The sequence below is a fragment of the Amblyomma americanum genome, chromosome 6, assembly GCF_052857255.1.
Source record: "Amblyomma americanum isolate KBUSLIRL-KWMA chromosome 6, ASM5285725v1, whole genome shotgun sequence".
In the NCBI taxonomy this organism is placed as follows: Eukaryota; Metazoa; Arthropoda; class Arachnida; order Ixodida; family Ixodidae; genus Amblyomma; species Amblyomma americanum.
Genome location: NC_135502.1, coordinates 128,333,694 through 128,357,433, shown reverse-complemented (window position 1 = coordinate 128,357,433; position 23,740 = coordinate 128,333,694).

The window sequence follows — 23,740 nt, the reverse complement described above, 5'->3', positions numbered from 1 at the left end:
CGAATCTTTCATTAGAAAATTGTGGAGCGCCACACATGCCCTTACAATGTTCTCGGTGGTTTCTTCTGACGCTCGAAAGGGTCTCTTCAGTATTCGCCACCTACTAGCCAGGATACCAAAACTGTTTTCTATGAGCCTCCTTGCACGACTCAGCCGGTAATTAAACACTGCCCTCTTCAAGTACTCGCTGTACTGGCTGACCCTGTAGGCATGAAGAGCTAGAAAAAACAAAAGGTCAGGGCATTAAAATTGCAGCAAACATGTACATACTTAGATGAAGAAGGCAATGGCACTAATTTCAAATCATTGAAATAATTGGCAGCTCTGCGCACCCACTGAATACAACTTGAAAAGAAAAAAACTGTTCCTACATCTTATGTCCTCTGGGTGCCTGTTTCTGGTGCGGACAATTTGAAATGCTACATAAACTGATATTATAAGGGTTTTTATTCATTTTTTGCATGCTTAAGTTGTGCTAAAGAAATGCTACATAGGGTCCCCTTTGGCTGCATTGCACAACTTGAGATTTTCGTATATTATCCAGTCAGTAAAACAGGTTAAATAGTGCTCATGCATTTGCTTGCAATCATTCAACTAAACCATATATGTCAACATTACATTTTATTACTGCATCATGTTATTGCTTTCACACAAAATGCAACATAACATGTAAATTATCAGTAATAAAACTATTTTAATACACTCATATTGCACTGCATACACGAAATTTAGTCCTCTGAACCATTTTTTTTTCATGCAGAAACTAAACCTTTCCTTGTAAGACTTGCTATATACATGCATGCAGGCTAGACTGGATTTGTAAATTTTTTGTAGAAATTGTTTGACCATTTTTGCCGTATGTATGCATTGCACGAAACTGTATCTGCTATGGCAAACAGCGGCAGCAGTAACACAGTACAGCTGCATTGATATTTCATCTCGGCAATCAGAGGAAGATGTCAGCATTAAAAGTAATTGAAGCAACTTGCCACGTCGAGGATAAGGCCGCATGAGGTAAGGCTTCAATGGAAAGGCCTCGTCGCCCACCATCAAGTATGGTATCAGTCCCGCTGAGCCCACTGTTGCTGCTGGGGGGATTCCAAATCTGCGCTCGCCCAATATATGCATCAGCTTCGTTCTTAACAAAACTCCTCCATCGCTTTCTCCCCCGTTGTGGCCAACGACCACATACACAAATCTGAAATAAAGCAAGAAGTTTCAGTGTAGCCCATTTAGCATCTGATGTAGAACATGACTTTCTCCTTGCTCCTTCTGAAGTCACTACTGCGTTCAAGTCTTGTAAAGTCATTTCTGTGCTGCATTATAGTTTGACTAAATATACATGCCACACACAATCACAATTCAGAGATTGCCATTTTAACATCTGCTGCTATTTGTGCAGAATCAAATATGTTTACTGTCAACCTGCATGAGCAAACCATTGCAATCATAGACCTGTCTACGCTATGCTCATTAATTCGTCATGTAACTTACACCACTGAACTGTCCTCTTTTCTTTCAGTGCATACAATAGCACTCTCAATGAATATAATACACTGTTTGCATGATTCACAAGAAAAATGCACCATACCTATAATGTGCATCGCATGTTGCCATGAGGACTGTGCTGAATGACTTTTTGTAATTAAAGTTTCGTGACCCTGAATTTGCAGGACATTCAATGCTCACATGCTTGCCATCAATACATCCAATGCAGTTGGGAAAATTCCACTCGACAAGCATGTCTGTGGCAATCTGAAAGAGTGATCGGGAGGCAATATAATATGAGACTGTGACAAAACAATAGCGTAGTAATGCATAAGGCAACCTTTAGTTGTCTTATGCATTATGAGATGCAGGAGTTCAACACATTTGAAAAGTCGGTACGCAGGCGGCATTGGGAAAGTCAGTAGCATAACAAATGAGGTAAAGAAAGGCAAGCTGGACGCTTGTCAACACTATAAACCCTCTCCGCAGTAACAAAACGGACTGCAGTGCACTTACTTTTTTCCATTCTTCTGCTGTTTGTGGAAATCTTACATAGGTTGGCTGAAGTATTTCCCATAATGCAGCACAAGTTTCCCTTACGATCATTCCAGCCGTTGATCGTCCTGTCAGGAAGTTGAACGACAAACTTCTCATTGTGTCGCCGTTTGCGAGAAATCTGAAAAGCGTATTCTCATCACATACGTCTCAAAGGATAAATGAGGAGGGGGGGGGGGGATGAGTTGCATCACAGTGCTCATGCGGTATGTTTTACACAATATTTTCCGAGGGACCGCTGATCAGGCACTGTGACGGGACAGTACCGGGTCACGGACTTTCGGACTTACCTTACTGTCATGGCAAGTCGATCGTGTGCGGATATCGACCGCCTGAACGGAGTGTCCTGCCGCTCAATCACAGGCCGAACTAGGTGGAGCAATGTGTCGAACGAGCTCGGCGGCATCCGAAGGAAGCTATAATCAAGAATCAAAGACATCACTATCACGTCACACACACGGCACACTACGCGTTTGAAAAGGTTGTAATCACTCACTCTCGGAAGAAGCCTTCATCTCGGGCGCGCAGCCGGGGAAGCAAAGTATTCGCTTGCCCTTCAACGTCTCGGTAGCGCCAGCAGGGGTGCACCCAAAACCTTCGTCTGCGTGCCTTTTGCGCGCGCCGCCGTCGCAACAGCAGGGAACACACAATGACCAAAACGCTCATCGTCGTCAGAACATCGTCGTCTGCACCTGCCATTGCAGAAGTCAACGCGATCAGCGCGGTTGATGAGGGACGAGGAGCTGGTATGTGGTCTGTTTACCGAGCAAGGAAAAAGCGCGCGAGAACCGCGAAATCGCGCCTATGCTCGCGCAGTTCGAGACAAGGCGAGATCAGCGCTGTCACGTGACTCCGCGGCGGCCGCCGCGCGCACAACCAATGTGGCCTCTCTGCCGCGCGGCGTTCTTGCCACCGGCGGCGTGCCGCGCGCGTCTTGCCGCCAGTGTGTCCGTACCTTTAGTGTTTCGCCTCCATCGAAACGCTGCCGCCGCGGCCGGGATCAAAATCGGGAACTCCGGCTTAGTAGCCGAGCGCCCTAACCACTGAGCCGCCGCGGAGGGTAATAGTTTGAATCGGCTGGCTTTAAGGTATTTTAATCCAATTTTCTAGCCTAAAAGACACCTTTTGCTGCCGAACAAATCTCAACATATGCAGAAAGTCTCAGAGTATCAATTTTTACCGGAACAATAATTGGATGGAGTTCTTGTCAGTGTACCTTTAATAGATCCCTCCCATATTAAAAAAAGTACTTGTGGATCACCACTCTGACATCCCTTCGTCACCTAATGACGTTCTGTCCCTTTTAAAGCGCGAATGCCACTCGAAGCATCTCGCAACAGCCCGTCGCTCAATCGTCATGACCCCGTTTAATCACGAAAAAAAGTGTCTGTTGCAGATTTTTCTACTTGACGCAGACTTTGTTTTCGGTCCTTTTGTTGTAGCTTCCAGTGTGGGATTAAATTAAGAAGCAAGTAGCCGGTTTGAAATCCCTGCATGTCTCGGACGGTGCGGTGCTTAACCAGTTATGTCGAAAAAGCTTGGGGGCTTTCTTAACCACATTCTTGAAGAAGAAAATGCGATAGCATTTATGTTCCGGGCTATGGTGTATGAGTGTCTAATGTTCTTTTTTCGATTTTCCTACCAATACCCCAGTTGGAACCGGGTACATTGGCTTTATATGGTACGCATGAGTCACTTTCTAGAACGTTCGGGTACCCTTCATTATATTATTATATAGGATTGCATTAATCTGACCTACTAATCTACCTTAACCCACCCACTATTACAGACTAATCCCATTTAATCCATTTTACAAGTTTGGCCTACTTCGAAAATTCTGGGGTTCCTTTGGAATTTTTTGCGGGTGGGACAACTTCCAGGATGCGGAGGTCCTCTGGTTTTAAAATCTGGCGGTGTCCTATGGTTGGTCGTTGCGTGGTGTTCATGACGCCAGGACAGTCTGGACCAATCATTAAATTTTGTGGGAGAGAAGCCACATTTTTTTGTGAGACGCCAACCTAAATGCTGTCGTATTAAAATAAACGGGGTGGTCTATAACTGTACACATATGAATGCCGCTCTCCAATTCTTTACCTCAGTATGTCGCGAAATGAAAATACCTCAGCAGGTGCCGCCTAATCGTCCGCCGTGGATTATTTTGCATCATATTAAAATGCAAGTCCAAGCCTGCCTCTCAACCATTGCAGCGATATACCCCTGTGAACGACGTAGAGGATCGTATAGCATGCACACAGGCCGATGCCCACCGTATACCCTTGCAGCAGCTCTATGAAAACAGATGTAAGGGGGCATGAAATGGAGTTCGTGGGTTCTCATTCGCTAAAGTATTACTCTGCGTTGTGTCGTAAGCGGCCAAAAGTGCTATGGGCAGTATCTTTCATGCATAGAACAAGCGTTGCCCCCCAGGGGACTGTGGTAACACCCCCCCCCCCCCCCCCTCACTGTTGTGACGAGCTCCCGAAGCAAATGCGTAGACTATGTCCTTCAGAATCAGGCAATGGACCAACGCCTCGAATACATCTCCTGCCACTTCTGAGATCACGAGGCATCCGTTACGGTCTAGTCAAAGCTAGGGTAAGTAGGAAAATTAAAGGGGTGGTCTATAACTGCACTTATTTGCACGTCGCTCTCTACTTCTCTACCTCAATGTATCGCGCAATGAAAATACCTCAACAGCTCTCGCTGAATCTCGCGTTGCACTGTGGTAACCGCCCTGTGAGTGCTTTCGTTGTACATGGTTGGTATCGTATAAAAATGCATTTATAACGCTTCTAAAACATTTCCTTTGCAAATCTGCCAGCATGCTCTAAATCTTTTCAGAAGACTATCGTTAATCGAAATTGAGGGCAGAATCTCTACGCTTCCCTGTCATCAAGGCAGCTGCCCCCTGGTTAGGTGTGCGTCACCGCTTCTCAGTTGCCTTGTGCAGACGATATCCTTGCGCTCGAAAAAATAGCAAAACTAAAACTGCTAGCTTACTGCAAATCCCCCTTCGTTGCACGACCATTATGCCCGCGCAGCGAGCCGCAGCACTAAGCTTTTAGCCAGCCCGTCAAGCTAAATCGTGCCGCTGGCCTTAGGACCGCAATGCCTGATTCTGAGCGGCGATTTTTTCTGCGGCGCCATATTGGAAGTGCGTCTGGCGCCATCCCGTTGTGTTCTCTTTTCTTCGTCCAGCCAACCGCGACGCGCCTGTGGGCAAAAACGTTGGCTTTCCGCGCACGACCAAGGCGAACGTCTTCGGAGGAGATGGGACAGATGGCCTCCTAATCCCGAACAAGGGGGTCTCGCTGCTGCCTCGTGACGTCGCGAAGAGGCGCTGCCAGAGAGCACACCTGCTTGTGTACGTCTGCGATGCCTCCAGTGCTCAGCCATGAACCCAACTTCATTGGTTTGATGTGCACCAAGAACACTTGTTTGCGCGATAACGACCGAGGCCAGCCAAACCCTGCAACACACGATAACAAGTATAAATTTTTTAACCGATAGCCTGTTTTCCTTTTCTGCTTAGCGACCTCTTAGCAAAATCTTAAAAGAGTGCTACGACGAGAAGTGACTGTTTACTGTTCAAGCTGACATAGCGCTTCGTCAGAGACGTTACAAAAGATCAAGCGTTTCTGACTCTGAGGCTATAATGTTGTATCGACAGCCGATTTCGTTATCCTTGCTCTTTGGGGTGTGCGCTGACGTCAATCCTATATAAGGTTTCGAGGCTGCAATCACTGATCATTGAAACTGATCAACACTTCAACATAATTTTAAACATGATGTTTAGAGTTACACATTTGGAATAAAGTATCCATCTCATGCTTGAGTGAAAACCTCTCGTTGCGTAGAGAAAATATCCGCTTGACGCTTGAGTGAACTTATAATTGCCCCGAGAATTCATTGACAAGACGAACACAAGGCGCATAGAAATGACATCACGTCTAAGACAAGTACGCCACGACCCATCGTTTCATACGTACCTCAGCGGGAAAAGGAACGAAAACTTGGCAAAGCGACAACTTCAAATCCTCTTATTTTTTGCGCATTATTTTCCGTTGCCATTAGTACAATGTTTCGTGGAGGATTCTAGAGCAGGTCTCTCAGTAATTTGTATTCAGCGTTAGTTGAGCGAACATAATCTTCTGCGGCATTAAGTGTAGCTTCGTCGATATAGCACCTGATATTTTATGGACGATACGCACGCTCGCATGCATGTGTTGTTGTCAAGGGCGTGGTCGAATAATCTTTGACGGGTGGATCTTAGCCGTTACGCTGATGGCGTCTCTTGACAAATACCTTCCGTCCCACTTCCCTATGCCACCCCTAGAAGCCGCTTCAGTGCATACCATGGATACTCGATAGAAGTGAAGGGCGCGAGCTTAGTGTAGGCCTTTTCGAATGAGGTGATCCGAAAACTTCGCGTGCTTGTACTACGACTGTATTTTCTTAACAGTTCCGTGAAATGCTAAAGGCGTGTGTACTGTGCAGTGCCAGGGCACGTTAAAGAACCCCAGGTGGCCGAAATTTCCAGAGCCCTTCAGTACGGCGTCCCTCACAGCCTCAGTCGCTTTTGGGACGTTAAACCTTCATAAGCCATCTTTAAACTGTTCCAACAAAACGCAGGGCGAAGCTCACGAATCACGATTATTGAAATATCTCTGAATGCGCAAATGCGATAGATTTCCATGAGTGCCAGAAAACATTGTTGTAGTCCAGAATTGTTATAGACACAGGCGTTGCGTCTCACTTTTTATTTATTTGTTTATTTATTGCGATACCTGCAGCGCTCGCTGGGGTCATTATTGTAGAGGGGATACAGATTAAAAATAATTTTCATCGAGATGACACACTGAATAGAAAAAGGAAAAACAACACAAAGAAAAATAACAATACAAACAAAAATGCAATGCAACGCATCCTATAATAATAATATAATTGGTTTTTGGGGAAAGGAAATGGCGCAGTACCTGTCTCATATATCGTTGGACACCTGAACCGCGCCTTAAGGTAAGGGATAAAGGAGGGAGTGAAAGAGGAAAGGAAGAATGAGGTGCCGTAGTGGAGGGCTCCGGAATAATTTCGACCACCTGGGGATCTTTAACGTGCACTGACATCGCACAGCACACGGGCGCCTTAGCGTTTTTCCTCCATAAAAACGCAGCCGCCGCGGTCGGGTTCGAACGCGGGAACTCCGGATCAGTAGTCGAGCGCCATAACCACTGAGCCACCGCGGCGGGGCAACACAACGCATCCTAATCTGAAAAAAAAAACGAGTACTAAGGGAGAGTAAAAACACAGGAAGGCAAGGTAAAATTAGATTGTCATACATCCAGCACACTGTATTAAAACTCATAGTACAGACTTATCCGAAAACAGTCAACTACAAACGGAAACATTCTTCGTCGCTCGTAGATGAAAACTGCGTTTAGAAATTTCACAGGAAGACAAAACGCATAGCAGTGGCAGAAATACCATTTTAACGAAAGACTCGCACGCCAAAGTATTTCCAAAAGAAGATGCAGGGTCTGAGAAAATTTCCTCCGGCGTTCGTGGTAGTCCTCACCGCCTCGAAGAAGAACGTTTTCCTTGGTTGCGATTGTACATACATCTTTCCTACCCTGCGTCGCTGACTCAGGTGGCCATCAGCTTCTGCTGGTCCACCGTACGCATATGGCAGCCGACCCTCACTTTTGAAGAGGCTCACTGTAAAGGGCGAAAATCTACTACAGTAACGTTTTCCCTCTCACTCTCTCTCGTCAGTCGCGTGGTAGTTGCAGTCGCATTTCCCGCGTATTGAATTACAAAAATGCGATTCTCCTGCCCTCTCTTGTATGGCGGAAAAAGGTTCAAGCATAGCTTTCCTCAGAGCCCGTAGAGGGCACTACATACACGCTTACTCGCTGCTGTTCATGGTCAGCGCTGCTTTCACAATTTATGCGATAAAAATTTTACGGGTGGTCAAGGGTAATGAAACGATGCGATTCGACAAATATACATTAGCAGAGCTCGGTTTTATTTATTTATTTATTTATTTATTTATTTATTTATTTATTTATTTATTTATTTATTTATTTATTTATTTATTTATTTATATCTGATGTTTTTCATTAATACATATTGCAGCCCAAAAGGGCGGCGACCGCGAGTGTTGGACACATACAGGACGAAGCCTAGAATAGAGACAAATACAACAGCACCAAAATTTTAATGTACGAATTCAATGCATAAAAATAGTGTACAAGAAGCTAAGCAATATTGTCAATGGCATGCATAAATTTTTGGACAGGAAGGGAACGGACTGGACATAATAATAATAATAATTGGTTTTTGGGGCGGAAAGGAAATGGCGCAGTATCTGTCTCACATATCTTTGGACACCTGAACCGCGCCGTAAGGGAAGGGATAAAGGAGGGAGCGAAAGAAGAAAGGAAGAGAGAGGTGCCGTAGTGGAGGGCTCCGGAATAATTTCGACCACCTGGGGATCTTTAACGTGCACTGACATCGCACAGCACACGGGCGCCTTCGCGTTTTTCCTCCATAAAAACGCAGCCGCCGCGGTCGGGTTCGAACCCGGGAACTCCGGATCAGTAGTCGAGCGCCCTGACCACTGAGCCACCGCGGCGGGGCGAACGGACTGGACCAGGCAATCAATTCCAGTTCTCAACGGTAGGAGGAAAAATTAGCTTTTTAAATATGTTCTTGTGAGCAAAGTAAGGTGAGACATTAAGATCGTGATAACTTCTTGCTAACGTTGGTCTGATGCGTAAGATGTAGCTTTCGTTTGCGAGTCGGTAATGAGAGTGAACGGTGCAGTACATAAATTTTAAAGATTCCAAATGGCGGCGAGTTTGGTTTGGTTTATGGTTTATGGGGGTTTAACGTCTCAAAGCGACTCAGGCTATGAGAGACGCCGCAGTGAAGGGCTCCGGGAATTTCGACTACCTGGAGTTCTTTAACGTGCACTGACATCGCACAGTACACGGGCCTCTAGAATTTCGCCTCCATCGAAATTCGACCGCCGCGACCGGGATCGAACCCGCGTCTTTCGGGCCAGCAGCCGAGCGCCATAACCACTCAGCCACCGCGGCGGCAAATGGCGGCGAGTGGCGAGTGTAGTTAGGTGCGGTGATCCTATAGGACAGCAGTGATGTGTCGCTTTGATATTCACCATATTTATTTCTAATGCGAAAGCATTAAATGGCTATGTTCCGAGTTTCGTGCCAGCAAAACCTTCGCACGATTACGTCGTTCTGTTAAGATAAATGTGCAAAAAGTTTGGTTGTGTTAGCTAGTGCCTGGTGAGATCTCGCTGTGGGATGAAAATTGGTCGATGTGGTGTAATTAGGCAATTAAGTGCGAAAATTTACACTTCAACGCCCCAATAGCCACGGACGTCAACATAGTTTCTCCGCACGATTACGTCGTTCTGCGAAGATAAATGTACAAATTTTGATTGTGTTAGATAGTGCGTGACGAGATCTTGCGGTGGGAGACATTTGGTTGATGAATTGCAATTAATTAATTACACTCCGACGACACAATAACTACGAACGTTGACATAGCACCTGGACGCGAAAAGTGAAAAGAAGTAAAAAAACATAAAAAAACAAGAAAATTAAAAAACGAAAAAATGTAAAATGAATATAAAAAACAGATCATGTATTGGCGTCATGGAAAAAACCCGCGTTATAGAAAGCATGCATTCCCGACGTAAGCAGACTGAAGTGCCCTGGTAATTTATATTTGTACCCCCCCCCCCCCCCATACTGTCACTGTCACACACTATTATAACAGGAAGTGCATAAGTTGAACAGTCTGAATAAAAATAACAGAAAAACGCAAGCTTGCTTAGCACACACAGCGTGGCGGGAGTAAGGTGTTTAAAGAATAACTTATAAACAGAAGTATTGGACACAAACTTTCACTCACACAGTAACAGTGCAAAAGTAAGTATTGTACAGAAAACAAATATTGGATGCCAAGGACTCAGCATACTGGAAAAAAAAAATCAGTGCAATAGATTATAACAGAGCCGGGAAAAGGTGCTCTGATATGAATATATGCACACAATGCGCGGCATCTGTGGCTATCTGGAAGACGCGCTTGTTTACCAAAACACTCCAAAACTATTGTTTCATTATTTCGTATGTAATAGATTCCTACAAGAGCTGCAAGGTTACTTAATGATGATGCAGTTTGTGAGGTTTGGGTCAAGGCTTTTCCGCTCACGTGCAGCTAGCAGGAAAAATGAGTGTTTAAAGCAGTTGGTGCGCGAAATGAACTCGTGTAGTGTGTGCGAGTGCTTTTGGCGCGTGGACCTGGTATCTGCAATAGACGCATTGTTGAGTAGAGGGATATAGTTTGGTACTCCCATCAGTCTTACCTGAAAAATAAATTGCAATTCAAAACCTTGCTGTCAGTTTTGTTTATTCACGTTGCTCACGCCACGATAGCGCGAAACTTCTGCGCAGACGGACGAGCATCTCGACCTTAGACTGCCGACGACAGGTTGCGAGGCTGAAATTTCTTCTCCTGCTTTATTCCGATTGTATTTGTATAGCCACCTCATCACCGCTCTAAAAGAATCAATCACGACATGTGCATAAGACCTCTGGCAGCAAGGTGTAACGTATTTAAGTTATCATTTTTTCCTCGTACCATAGAATTATGGAATAGCCCGCCCCACCAGTTTATAAATGTCCCGTAAGTTGATGCTTTCGTTAAAGACCTTGAATCTTTCTTTGGAGAAAAGTCACTTTTGTGAAAAATTATTGCTAGCCAATGGTTTCTTTTTATTTGCTGTTCATGAGTGCCGTTGACCGACTTTAATGTTGTGCACTCTACCGATGCGACGATTCACGCGCGCTTTGTTTCCTTGATTAATTTTTCGGAACACCTTGACTTGTTTATATTGCCACGTCATTCCGCTCCTGTCAGAGCATGGAAAACGCTTACAGTATTGTGAAATAAGTAAAATGTAAAGAAAAAGATGACAAAGGCACAGCAGATGAGTCGTGACAACGAAGATGGTCCTGCGCGTCAGCCGTATTGATATCGCCACGAGTGTGTCTGTGCCCGACCTGGTTGCCCTCGGACTGTTGTCGCCGCTGCTTCCGTCCTCCCAGCTCTTTTCAATAAACCACCGCCTTACAATAGGTGGAGGAGCCGGGTAACAGCCCTGGAATTGCGCAACCGTACTCTCCCGCCACCTGCGATGCCTAACGACGTTCAACATCAAGCCGTACAAGTGGGCCCAGCTGTTACCTGCGCCAGCTCTCCTCGCCAACGGGACCCGGCTATCTTCAGTGGGACCGATGAGCAGGATGTCAAAGATTGGCTCACGTCTTACGAGAGGGTGAGCCTTTACAACAAATGGGACGATGCCACCAAACTAAATAACGTAATTTTTATCTCACCGGCGTGGCTAACCTGTGGTATCGGAACCACGACGTGGACATGCGAACTTGGTCTGCTTTCAAAACAACCTTCTCCGAAGTGTTTGGTTGTCCTGCTGTTCGGAAACTCCGCGCCGAACAACCCTTGCGTGAACGGTCTCAGCAGGTCGGCGAAAGCTTTACCAGTTACATAGAAGACGTCATTGACCTAGGCAAGCGTGTCAGCCTCAACATGTAGGAAGCTGACAAGATTAAACACATTTTGAAGGGTGTTGACGACGACGCCTTTCAGATGCTGGTAGCGCGCGACTTGCGCAACGTTGCTGAAGTCGTCACCCTCTGCCAAAAGCTTCGAGGAGCTGCGGAAGCAGAGGCTCCTGACTCGACAGCACCCTCGACAGGTTGAGTCGCTTGCTGGACTGACACCAGCAAGCTCCAGATTTGGCTCCGGCCCTTCGACACGCCATCCAAGAGCAGGTTGCCGAGGCTCTTCCACCCGCCCATCCGCCACCACCTGTCGCCGCTCCCCTGACATATGCCGACGTCGTTGCCCAGACGCCGCCCCCTATGGCCGCTCCGCTGACATACGCGGACGTCGTCGCAAGACCTCGACCGCCTACCAATTCTTTGCCTCCAATACCTGCGCGAGCGGTGGCTCCTTCTCTTCGACCGGCTCCGCGAGTCAGCAATCACTGGCGCACCATCGACAACCGGCCCATCTGCTACAATTGCGGCTAGCCTGGTCACGTGGCCCGGCTTTGCCGTCGTCGCCTCCCAGTCTACGCGCCACGTCCTCCAGCTCCCGCGTACTGGCCTTCCACGAGTCAGTACTCCGGATCTGCTGAGCCGCCGTCTAGTCGTCCTTTTTCGCCTGACCGTTCGGCCCTTTCTAGACGCCGTTCATCGAGGCGCCGCTCTTTTTCTCCTATGCTACGTCGCCCCAATACCCTTCAGGAGGAAAACTAGGTGCCGCAGTTCCTGAGGCGAGAACTGCGTCCCCGTTTAACTTTCCGAGGCCTAGCATATCCCCTGCTAATCTGATCGAAATTTCTGTCGTGGGCATTTCTGTATTGGCCCTTGTGGACATCGGTGCTGCGATTTCGGTTATGGACTAAAAGTTTTGTAATTCGTTGAAAAAGGTAAAGACACCGATTGCTGGACTGTCGCTGCGTACGGCCAGCGCTGAGCACATCAAGCCGCCCGCAGCATGTGCCGCTCGAGTTGTGATTCAGGACTCTCTCTACACGATATAATTCGTCGTGCTGCCTTCCTGTTCCCATGCTGTTGTTCTGGGCTGGGATTTCCTTTCCGGCCATGAAGCTATCATCAACTGTGCTCGAGCGGAAGTCGGGTTCTCTTCTCTGCCCAATCTTTTGCTGTACGCTAGTCCTTCTGTTACGTGTGTTAAAGACCTCGCCGCCGAAGACATCGACATTCCCCCGTGCTCTTCCGTTTTTGTACACCTGTCTTGTGACTCTATTGGTGACGACACTGTACTCTTTACTCCAGGCCAAACTATTCTGCACCGCAAGTGTCATACGCCGTACTGACTGTGTCCGCTGGCCTCTCGATACTTCCGGTCTCTAACCCGTTTTCCTGCCTTACCATTCTGCGCCTTGGTGAATGCCTCGGCATTGTGCGGCCCCTCGCATCTCTGCACATCTGCGAAGAGACCGACGATACACCGCTCCTCGCCATGAACGCGCTCAGCCATCCTGCCTCTACGCCGGATCCATCTCCTACCGAATTGTTCTTGCGCTCCATCGACGCCGATCTTCCCCCGCCGCAAAAAACAGCTTCTCGCCCTCCTTCATCAGTTTCGCTCTTCTTTCGACGCTCACCAAACTTTCTTGGGCCGAACTTTCACCGTCACCCATCACATCGACACTGGTGCCCATGCGCCGCTGCGGCAGCGCCCCTATCGTGTGTCTCCAACCGAGCGCCAGACTATTACAGAGCAAGTCGACCAAATGCTTCAAAACGGCGTCATTCAGCCATCAAGTAGCCCTTGGGCATCGCCTGTTGTCCTTGTGAAAAAGAAAGATGGCTCCATACGCTTCTGTGTCGATTAACGCCGCCTTAATAAGATAACGCGCAAGGGCACAAGGATGTCTATCCGCTCCCAGGCATAGATGACTCTCTGAACTGTTTGCAAGTGCCGGAGCTCTTTTCATCCCTCGATTTACCTTCTGGGTACTGGCAGGTCCCCATGGAAGCGGCCGATCGTCCCAAAATTGCTTTTGTGACCCCCGACGGATTGTATGAATTTACTGTGGTGCCATTCGGCCTCTGTAACACCCCTGCAACCTTCGAAAGGATGATGGACACCATTCTGCGTGGACTCAAGTGGAAAATGTGTCTATGCTATCTCGACGACATTGTCGTCTTTTCTCCCGACTTTGAAACCCATCTATTGCTCCTGAATCACGTTTTGACCTGCCTCTCTGACGCTGGCCTGCAGCTCAACTTGAAGAAATGCCGTTTTGCTGTGCGTCAACTGACAATTTCAGGCCACGTTGTCTCTAAGCAAGGCGTTTGTTCCGACCAGCCAAACTTCGCGCTGTCGCTGCCTTTCCCAAACCTACTTCCATCAAAGACCGGCGCAGCTTCTTAGGTCTGTGCTTTTACTTTCGGAGGTTTATTCGCAATTTTGCTTCCATTGCTGCGCCTTTAACACAACTGTCCGGCAGTTCCGATTTATAGATGTGGTCTCCGGCGTGCGACGATGCGTATAACACCTTGCGCCGCCTCCTCACAGCGCCGCCCATTCTGCGCCATTTCGACTCGACCGCTCCTACCGAGGTACGCACGGACGCCAGTGGTGTCGGCCCCGGCGCCGTACTCGCCCAGCGTATCTGTGGTTTTTATGAATACGTTGTTGCCTATGCAAGCCGCCCACTAACGAAGGCTGAATCTAATTACTCCGTCAGTGAAAAAGAGTGTTGGCCATCGTATGGGCCCTTGCCAAATTCCGCCCGTACCTCTATGGCCGCTCTTTTGACGTTGTGAAGGACCATCGTGCGCTTTGTTGGCTTTCCTCCTTGAAAGACCCATCCGGCCGCCTTGTCGGGTGGGCTTTCCGTCTGCAAGAATATGACATCCGCGTGATCTATCCTTCCGCCCGCAAGCATCAAGACGCTGATGCCCTGTCCCGCTGCCCACTTCCAGCCGAGATCGCCAGCCTTTCCGCCTCTGACGTCTCCCTGTCGGCCCTTCACATCAGCAACATGCCCTCAGCGCAACGTACTGACCCCTGGATCGCTTCTCTTCTCGACTTTCCCTCCAACCCCACGGCTGCTTCTTCATTCCGTGCTCTCCGCCGACATGCTTCACACTTCGTGATTCGCGATAACCTCCTCTATCGCCGGAATTACAGCACCGAGGGCCGCAAGTGGTTACTCGTTATTCTTCGCCACCTGCGCACGCACATATGCGCCTATTTCCCCGCTGGCCCACAATGCGGTCACGCGACGCGGGAGTTTTAAAGACATACACCCGCATCCGGCTCCTCTATTACCGGTGCGGCATGTACACCTTCGTACTTAAATACGTGCGCTCCTGTCTCGCCTGTCAACGTCGCAAGGCATCTCCTCATCGTTCTGCTGGAGAGTTGCAGCCGCTTCCTTCGTCACGGTGTACCTCGTGAACTGCTTAGCCACCGCGGACGCGCCTTTTTGTCCGATGTCGTCACAGCCCTACTCCGCCAGTGCAACATAATACATCGAACCACCTCCGCCTATCATCCGCAGACCAACGGCCTATCCGAGCGATTTAACCGCGCCCTCGGGGATATGCTCTCTATGTATGTCCAGCGCGTAGGTTACTTTGAATCCAAACCGGTGCACAGAACCATAAAAACCATAAAAACTCTCAAAACAACCACCCACCAAATTACACATATGATTCGTCGTATAACACGCCGCAAGAAAAGCATGCGTGAGGAAGACACTGTTCGTCTTGTACAGTCCTTGGTTATCTGCAGAATAGCATACGGCCTTCCGTATCATCATCTTACAAAGGGAGAACTTAAGCAGGCCGACACTGTCATTCGCAGCGCGCACAAAACAGCTCTCGGCCTTCCTCCAAGCACCTCGACCGAACGTCTAATCAAGCTTGGAGTCCACAACACCTTTGAGGAGATCAGAGATGCGGTCTTAGCATCGCAGAGAGCCCGACTCCAACAGACCACCACCGGAAGAGCCATTCTTCAGCGCATTGGTACACCACGAGATCTACAAGAGCTCTGGCGACACACTTCCCTACCTGCAAACATAAGAAGACAGATCTCGGTGGCTCCGCTCCCAAAACATATGCATCCAGAAATCCACAAAGGCAGACGGGAGGCTAGGGTCACTAATCTATGCCGGCGTCTAGAGTCAGATCACAAAGCAGTCTATGTAGACGTGGCGGCGTACACTGAACCGAGCATCTTTGTTGCAGTCGCCCTTGACACAATTTTCAACTACTGACGAGTGTTTCACTCCGGGCTGAGGATCCTGCCGCGGCGGTAGCCTCCGCCATTGCCCTTGCCATCAGGCATTGTGATCTGGCGGACAAATCAGCTCACATAATTACTGACTCGAAGCGAGCCTGTAAATACTACATTACAGGGAGAGTCCCAAAAATGACAGCGGCTCTACTAATACCGTCGGGCCTCTCACCTACACTTCAACGCCCCATAACATTACTTGGACCCCGGGCCATTCAGGTCTTGAAGGCAACGAGGCGGCAAACGATCTAGCTCGTGAGCTAACAAACCGAGCGGATCCTTGCCCGTACCTCACCCCTCTACCATCAAACTATGGGGAACGGCTGGAGATGCTTAGATTAGATCGTAGAATATATCCCCCTCCCCATATTAAACTCACCACAGAAGAAGCCACATTTTGGAGGCGAGTACAAACGAATACCTTCCCTAACCTGTACTTGTACAGCTTCATTCACCCTTCCAAATACCGCCCCTTCTGTCCATGGTGCGGCGATAAGCCTACGCTGTTTCACATTTCCTGGAATTGTCCCCAAAACCACCTCATCTAAAAACATTACAGACATCATACGAGCAGTGGGAGGCAGCCCTGACCAGCAATGGTCTGGAGGACCAGTGTCGCATCATCAGACTGGTGCAGGCATCCGCCCAAGCCACCGGAGTCCTGAACTGAGGAGTCCGCCTACCTGACTCGTAGAACACTTCAATGAAATAAATGTTTTATCTCTCTCTCTATGTATGTCGCATCCAACCACTCGAATTGGGATCTCGTCCTTCCTTGTGTGACTTTTGCCTACAACACCGCCCAGCAGTCCACTACTGGCTTCTCTCTCTTCTTTCTTGGTTACGGCCGTCATCCATCTGCTACAATAGACACCATTCTGCCTTATCAACCTGACGCCTTCGAATATACCCCTGTTTCCGAAGCCGCGCAACACGCAGAAGATTGCCGCCAAATCGCCCGGTCACTCACCCAGTATCGCCAGGAATTCCGCCACGTCAACGCTCACACCACATCGCACTTCTCTCCTGGTACGCTTGTGTGGCTCTGGATACCGTCAAGTACTCCTGGACTGTCCTCGAAATTTCTCGCCAAGTATCACGGCCCCTACCGTGTCCTGGAGCGCACATCTCCTGTTAATTACGTCGGCGAACCCCTCATGCCGTCTCCCGATCTCCGCCGCAGCGGCCGCGAGACAGTTCACATCCAGCCTCTAAAGCCTTACTACAACCCCTCCAACTTACAGTCGCCGTAAGTCGCCAGTATGGTGCCTCTTCTCTCCGGGAGTGATTGTAAAGAAGAGATGACAAATACACAGCAGACGACTCGTGACAACGAAGAAGATATCCTGCGCCTCAGCCGTATTGCTATCGCCACGAGTGTGTCTGTGCCCGACTTGGTTGCCCTCGGATTGTTGTCGCCGCTGCTCCCGTCCTCCCAGCTCTTTTCAATAAACCTCCGCCTTACAAAAGATAATAAATAAAAGATATACTTAGCGGTGTCAATATTCGTCGGAGTATTGAGTATTTGGTGCATGAATCTGATGATGAGGAGCAATTTTTATGGCGCAAGGGCATCTGTGGCCAAAGAGTGCCATGGCACAAGCTTGTTTCTTCTACTCAAGGTGGGGTCAGAGACCCATTTCCCAAGCATTTCACCCGAAAGAAGCCGAGCACCAGACAGGGGAAAGCTTCTACCCATTGTATCACCCATCGGTGCTCGGCGGCACTGGGAATCGAACACCGCTCCTCCCGCATTGGTGAATGAATCAAAGACGCGCTACGGGGTAAGCATGCCAGCTCAGTTGAGTAGGTCAGTTGGCGAGCCATTTAGACTCTATATATTAAAGATGAATCAGATTGTCCTCCTTTGTACTTCTTCTATTTTGCTTACGTGTAGCTTTGTAAAGAGAAGCTAGAAAATATTAGAGTATTCCATGATTTGTCTTACAAGGGCATTATAGGCCAACATCTTCGTCTTTGACGGTGTTAGTTTGAGGCGCCTTCTGAAGAACCAGGGTTTTTCAAAGCTGTAGATGTGACATGATTTATATCAGAGTTCCATCAAAGGTCATGGGATATAATCACACCGAGATATTTGTGTTCCGCAACTTCATTGAGTGGAATGTTCTTAATAGTACACTGAAAGGCTCATTTTTGTTTTTTCCTTGTTATTAATAACGCGGCGGCTTTTTTTTTACAATTAGGTTCATTGGGCAATCATCACGCCATTTATTTACAGCTTAATTGTTTAGAGCTACATTATCTTTGGGTGAATTGATCTCGCGTCTCATAGTATATTATGCAATCGCCGACAAAGAGCCTGATGTCAGAGCAAATATTCGGTGGTAAGTCATTAGTAAATATAACGAATAAGACAGGGACTAATACGCAACAGTGTGGTTCACCAGATGTTACAGACACTAAGTTGGAAGTCTCGGGGTGAAGTGAGGCGTATTGTGATCTGTTGTTTAAATAGTCCTTAATCCAGGTAACTATTGGTCTAATACCAAACGCAGATTCCAGATTCACTAATGATTTCTCATGGGATACGCGTTCGAAGGCTTTCGAAAATTCTAGTGGTAGTAGGTCTATTTCTTTTTGATTATCGATACTGGAGGATGAATCACGTACTATTTCTATCAGCTGTGTGGTTGTAGACAATCCGCTTCGAAATCCGTGCTGTAAAAAGGATAAAATGCGTTGTCGTTCAGTGTACGTCTATGTGTGTTTTTAAATCATGTGTTTTAGGAGTTTGCAAAAAAAACCGAAAACTGAGTGAGTTGGTGCATTATAGAAGAACTAAAAACAGCGCCGTGACGACGGACAAGAAAGAAGAAGGACAAGCACTGACTGACAACCGAAGGTTTATTGAAAAAGCACAGGTACACTGTCTAACCTAACACAACCAGGGCGCGTGCGTCTCCATAAACACTTCTAATCATGAGAATCCATATCACAGTCATGAAGGAGCACTGAAGCCGTGCCTACGCACGTGTCACCATTCACATGGATGCAGTAGGTTGTAGTAGGTGGTTGTATCTGTCATTTCAAGAAATCGTTTCTAAAAACTCTCCTCTACGATATCGGTCGAGCCACTGGCGGTTTTTCTGCTTATCCAGCATGGTGAGCGCGCGTGATATTATTTTATTTTATGCGAAGCATATTAACGTAGGTTTCGGGCCTTCGCGCGACGCCTGGCGGTGGCCACCATTGACCCTGAAGTGGGGTCACGTGACATGACGTCACGTGATGACGTCACACAGGCTGCAGATGGGGCCTCATATCGCGCCGTCGGTCGCCTCCCGGCGGCGGCCACCATTGACCTTCAAGTGACCTTCAAGTAGGTCACATGACATGACGTCACGTGATGACGTCACACCGGCTGCAGATGGGTCCTCATATCGCGCCGTCGGACGTCGCCCGGCGGAGGCCTCCAGGCTTCGGTTCGCGCCGTCGCGCGCGACGCGGCGGCGGCGCTACCATCGCTGCATCACGTGATATGTGACGTCACGCCAGGGATGAAGCGGCGCTCGGCCGCCGTCGCGTCAGTCTCTGTGCACGCAACCGCGCCAGCGTCGAGGCAGCTGCTTAACATGCTTCGCATCCACTGGGCTTAACCTTGATAAGCCTCCAATTTTTTATTTGTTATTTACAACATACTGCTAGCCTCATTGTGGAGGCTTTCGCAGGACAGGGATAAATTACATACACACAAAAACTTTTACGGTCAGGTTTGTGCAGGAATAAAAATAGTAATAATTGCTAGCAAAATAACTTGAAAAAAGGAACAAGGCAGTGCAATACAATCCGATAAATCATGTCACAGAAAACAAAATAAAAACAAACATTTCCAGAACAGTGCACTTATTCCGATTCAAGATTTGACAATCCTTCCAAAAAAGCATCAAACGAATTAAAGGTGACCACATCATTCGGCAACGCATTCCAATCTCGGATGGCTTGTGGAAAGAATGAAGATTTGAATGTGTCACTATGAAATCTGTACTCGGTAGTGTGCTTAGTATGCTTTGTTCTCGAGTTTAATGATTTAGAAAATGACAAGTACTTGTTTTTATCTATTTTGAAAGCATCATTTAAAAGTAGAAAAAGAAACTTGAGCCGTAAGAATTTGGCCCTATTTTGTATTGTTGGAAGACCAGCTTTGCGTAACAGTGCTGTAGGGGAATCGCTAAGGCGGTACTTGTTATAGATGAGTCAAATGGCCTTTCGCTGAACGGTGTATAATTGATCAATGCAGTGGCTAGTCGACGGAAACCAACAAATTATGCTATATTCTAGTACTGAACGAACGCTAATAATTTGGTGTCAGGTGCAGCAGATGTTAAGGAACGCTTCAACGAATAGAGCGCAGTAAGTGCCTTAGATGTTATATACGAAACATGCCTATTTCATTTCAAATCCGATGAGATCAAAATTCCTAAGTGCTTATGTTCTTCAACTTTATTTAGTTTCTGGTTCTCAATGCCATAAGAGAATATTAGAGGATTTTTTTTTCCTGGTTACTGTCATAGAGACAGTTTTATCTAAATTAAGCGTCATCTGCCAGTGTTTCCACCATTCGCAAACTTGCACTAGTGAGTTGTTAAGAAGTAATTGATCTTCATAGTTACTAATTTCTTTGTAAATGATACAGTCGTCTGCGAACATACGGACCGTACAGTCGATGTTGTCTGCCATGTTGTTTATGAAGATAAGAAAAAGAAATGGAGCTAATACTGTGCCTTGAGGCACGCCGGACACTACTTCAGCACATCCCGATCGAACGTTGCCCTTCATATTCAACGAACTGGAATCGATTTGTCAGATATGCCTGAAGCTGTTGTGTTATATTCCCAGAACCAAACAATATTTGTAGTTTGTGAAACATTTTGGGTGCGATACTGTCAAATGCTTTGGATAGATCGAGAAATAAAATGTCTGTTTGCCCACGATAGTCAGTAGTTAAGGCGAGGTCATGAATGGTTTCAATTAATTACGTTGTAGTTGGCAAGCCTTTACGGAAGCCATGTTGGCTGCTGCAAATGGAATTATTTACTTCCACGTAAGTCACAATATGTTCCAGAATAATGTGTTCAAGAATTTTACAATTTGTAGAAGTGATAGAAATGGGGCGCTAATTAGAAGGGTTGTCATAACTTCCACTCTTATGAACAGGAATTATTGCAGCTATTTTCCAGTCGTATGGTAATTCACTAGTTTTAAGTGATTTGTCATAGACAAGCCTAAGGTGTTTGCATATCCATATTGCGTATCTTCTAAGAAAAGGATTTGTAATATTGTCTGGACCACCATGGTCTGGACCACTGGCCTTCAAGGGAAGGCGGATGTCACCATTAAATTTCGCCGTTAAATGGAGCAACCAGCATTACAAAACCTAAGAGAAGCACCGGTCTCATGCAGAGAAATCGCGGAAGGCTACAGACTCATTAACACCTCTTTTTGGGCTAGTTGGTGCATACTTGATTTAGAGAAAACCTAGCGCAAAAACATGCAACCACAAAGACAGAACAGACGAGACACAAGCGCTTGTGTCTCGTCTGCGCTTGTCTCGTCTGTTCTGTCTTTGTGGTTGCATGTTTTTGCGCTAGGTTTTCTCTAAATCAACTACAGACTCAATAGAAGGAAATTACCACCCCCAGAAAAATCGCTTTCACTAAAGGAAGCAATGGCCTGGAGGAAGATACAAACTAAACCTACTTTTCGCCAGAAATACAATCAGCACAAGGTAGAGGACAGGGTATGTAAATACTGTGGAGCTAAAGGTACTTTGGTACACATAACTGTAGAATGTGGCAGCTCCCCAGGGGCTGCGGAGTTCAATCATCAAACCGACTGGGACAATTATCTGCGAAGCGAGGATCCCGCTACGCAGAAAAAAACTAATCCGCCTGGCGGCCGGGGCTGTGACCGACCAACGGCACCGTCCCCGGCCCGGTAGCCCACCCCCCGGGACCTCGGCTTAGGCTGAGGCCCACGGGGGACCAAGCTACCACCCTTTGCCTAAATAATGTTGGTTGACTGACTGACTGACCGACTGAACAACGAAACCATCGCAATGTGAACGCCTCTGCGCACAGAGGTCGCCACAAATCTGTGAAGTGACACTCGGCACAACCGCTAGTTTACGCCACTGCGCAAAGATGGTGCCACGGATTCATAAAGAGTAATTGCGGTCGACAGAGTAATGAAGAGGAACTCGGCGCAGTGCGCCTATCTTTCCTCCCTCCTACAACCTCGCATTCCTGCTTCGTTTTCGGCTACGGACGACGCCAATGACAGCGCAGAAACTGGAAACACGGCCTTAGTTGCTCTCGCAGTAAAACTCCAGTTGAAATGCTGCTTCGATTAAATCCAAAGTGTTCTCCTGGCCCGGGAGACATTTTCAATGCATTTTCGCCACGATATGAGCAGTCAGTGTTGCATTTTCTATCAAAAACCTTGGGCGACTCCTTTTCTTCTCGCAAAAAAAAAAATCCCTTTTCTAAGTACTTGTACAACTTTTGAGTAATCAACAAACGTCCAACATGTTTAACCTCGTCCTCCTCAAAGTTATTGAACACGTTACTGTCAGTCATACGCTCCCAATACCAACCCCAAATGATGTCTTACATCTTGCTTAAGACGACTTCAGGAAGGCATTCTCTACTACTGTACCCAGTTTGAAACACTGATTAATAATTTCAAATGCATCTCTAAAAATCTAGTCAAACAGATCTGTTTTTAATTGAAATTTATCACACTTTTGGAAAAGATCACAGCCTTCGACAAGCTGCCACATAACAAAGCTTCTTTTGTAGCGATAGCTCTACTAGGTGCAAAAGTCGATCTCCGTGTCAGTACGATCCTTGTCCTTTACTGGCCTTGATAAGCCAGCATAGCATCTGCATTACTTTATGTCAAAATGCGCACAACAGCGGGTATACTATGGCGACCACGACTCACCAAGGCTGAATGACCTTGACGTTTACATCCGCCCTTGACCTTGGCCCTGGTAATTTCCAAAATTTAGCCCGGTCCACCCCCGAAATTTGACCTTAGCCAATTTGGACCAAAATTGATGTCCAACCATAACTGAGCGGGCCCGACACGATGAAAACCTCCAAATTTGGCCCGGGTAATTTCCAAAATTTGGGCCGTGCACCCCGCAATTTGACCCCGACGGATTTGGACCAAAATCAGTGTTTAACCATAACTAAGCGTGCGCGACGCGATGGAGACCTCAAATTTGGCTCAAGCCATTGCCAAAACTTAACCTTGGAGATTTAGGAAGGCTGTCGAACTATAATAGTTTAACCAAGTTAAAACAACATGGTTTACCGTGTCTACCGAAGATGACGGAAGCGAGCAGTAACCGAAACCGAGGAGCGTAGAGGATATCTTTTTTAATTAGTGTTTTTATCAATGGCAGATTAATAAAAGCAGAAGAGAAAAACAACCACATGCTGCCGGTGCTATCCGAACCCACGACCTCTGAATTTCACCTCCGGTGCTCTACCAACGAAGCTAACGAGAGGGCTGTCCAATTTTCGCCTTTCGGGGGTATTTTTGTGTAATGTAACCGAACCTTGACAGTGTTCACCAGCGCCACCCTCGTCCACAACGGCGGACGTAGTACGTCCTGTACTACCGAGAGTGCCACGAAGGAACGTGATCGAACGATGAGGGCGGAAGCTGCGCGAGAACCCTCTTACACAACCTATGGCATCCCGACGGTCGGAACCGAGACCTTCTTTAAGCGATTTAGCAGACAAGGGAAGTTAAGTAAGGGGCTAGTTTGACATAT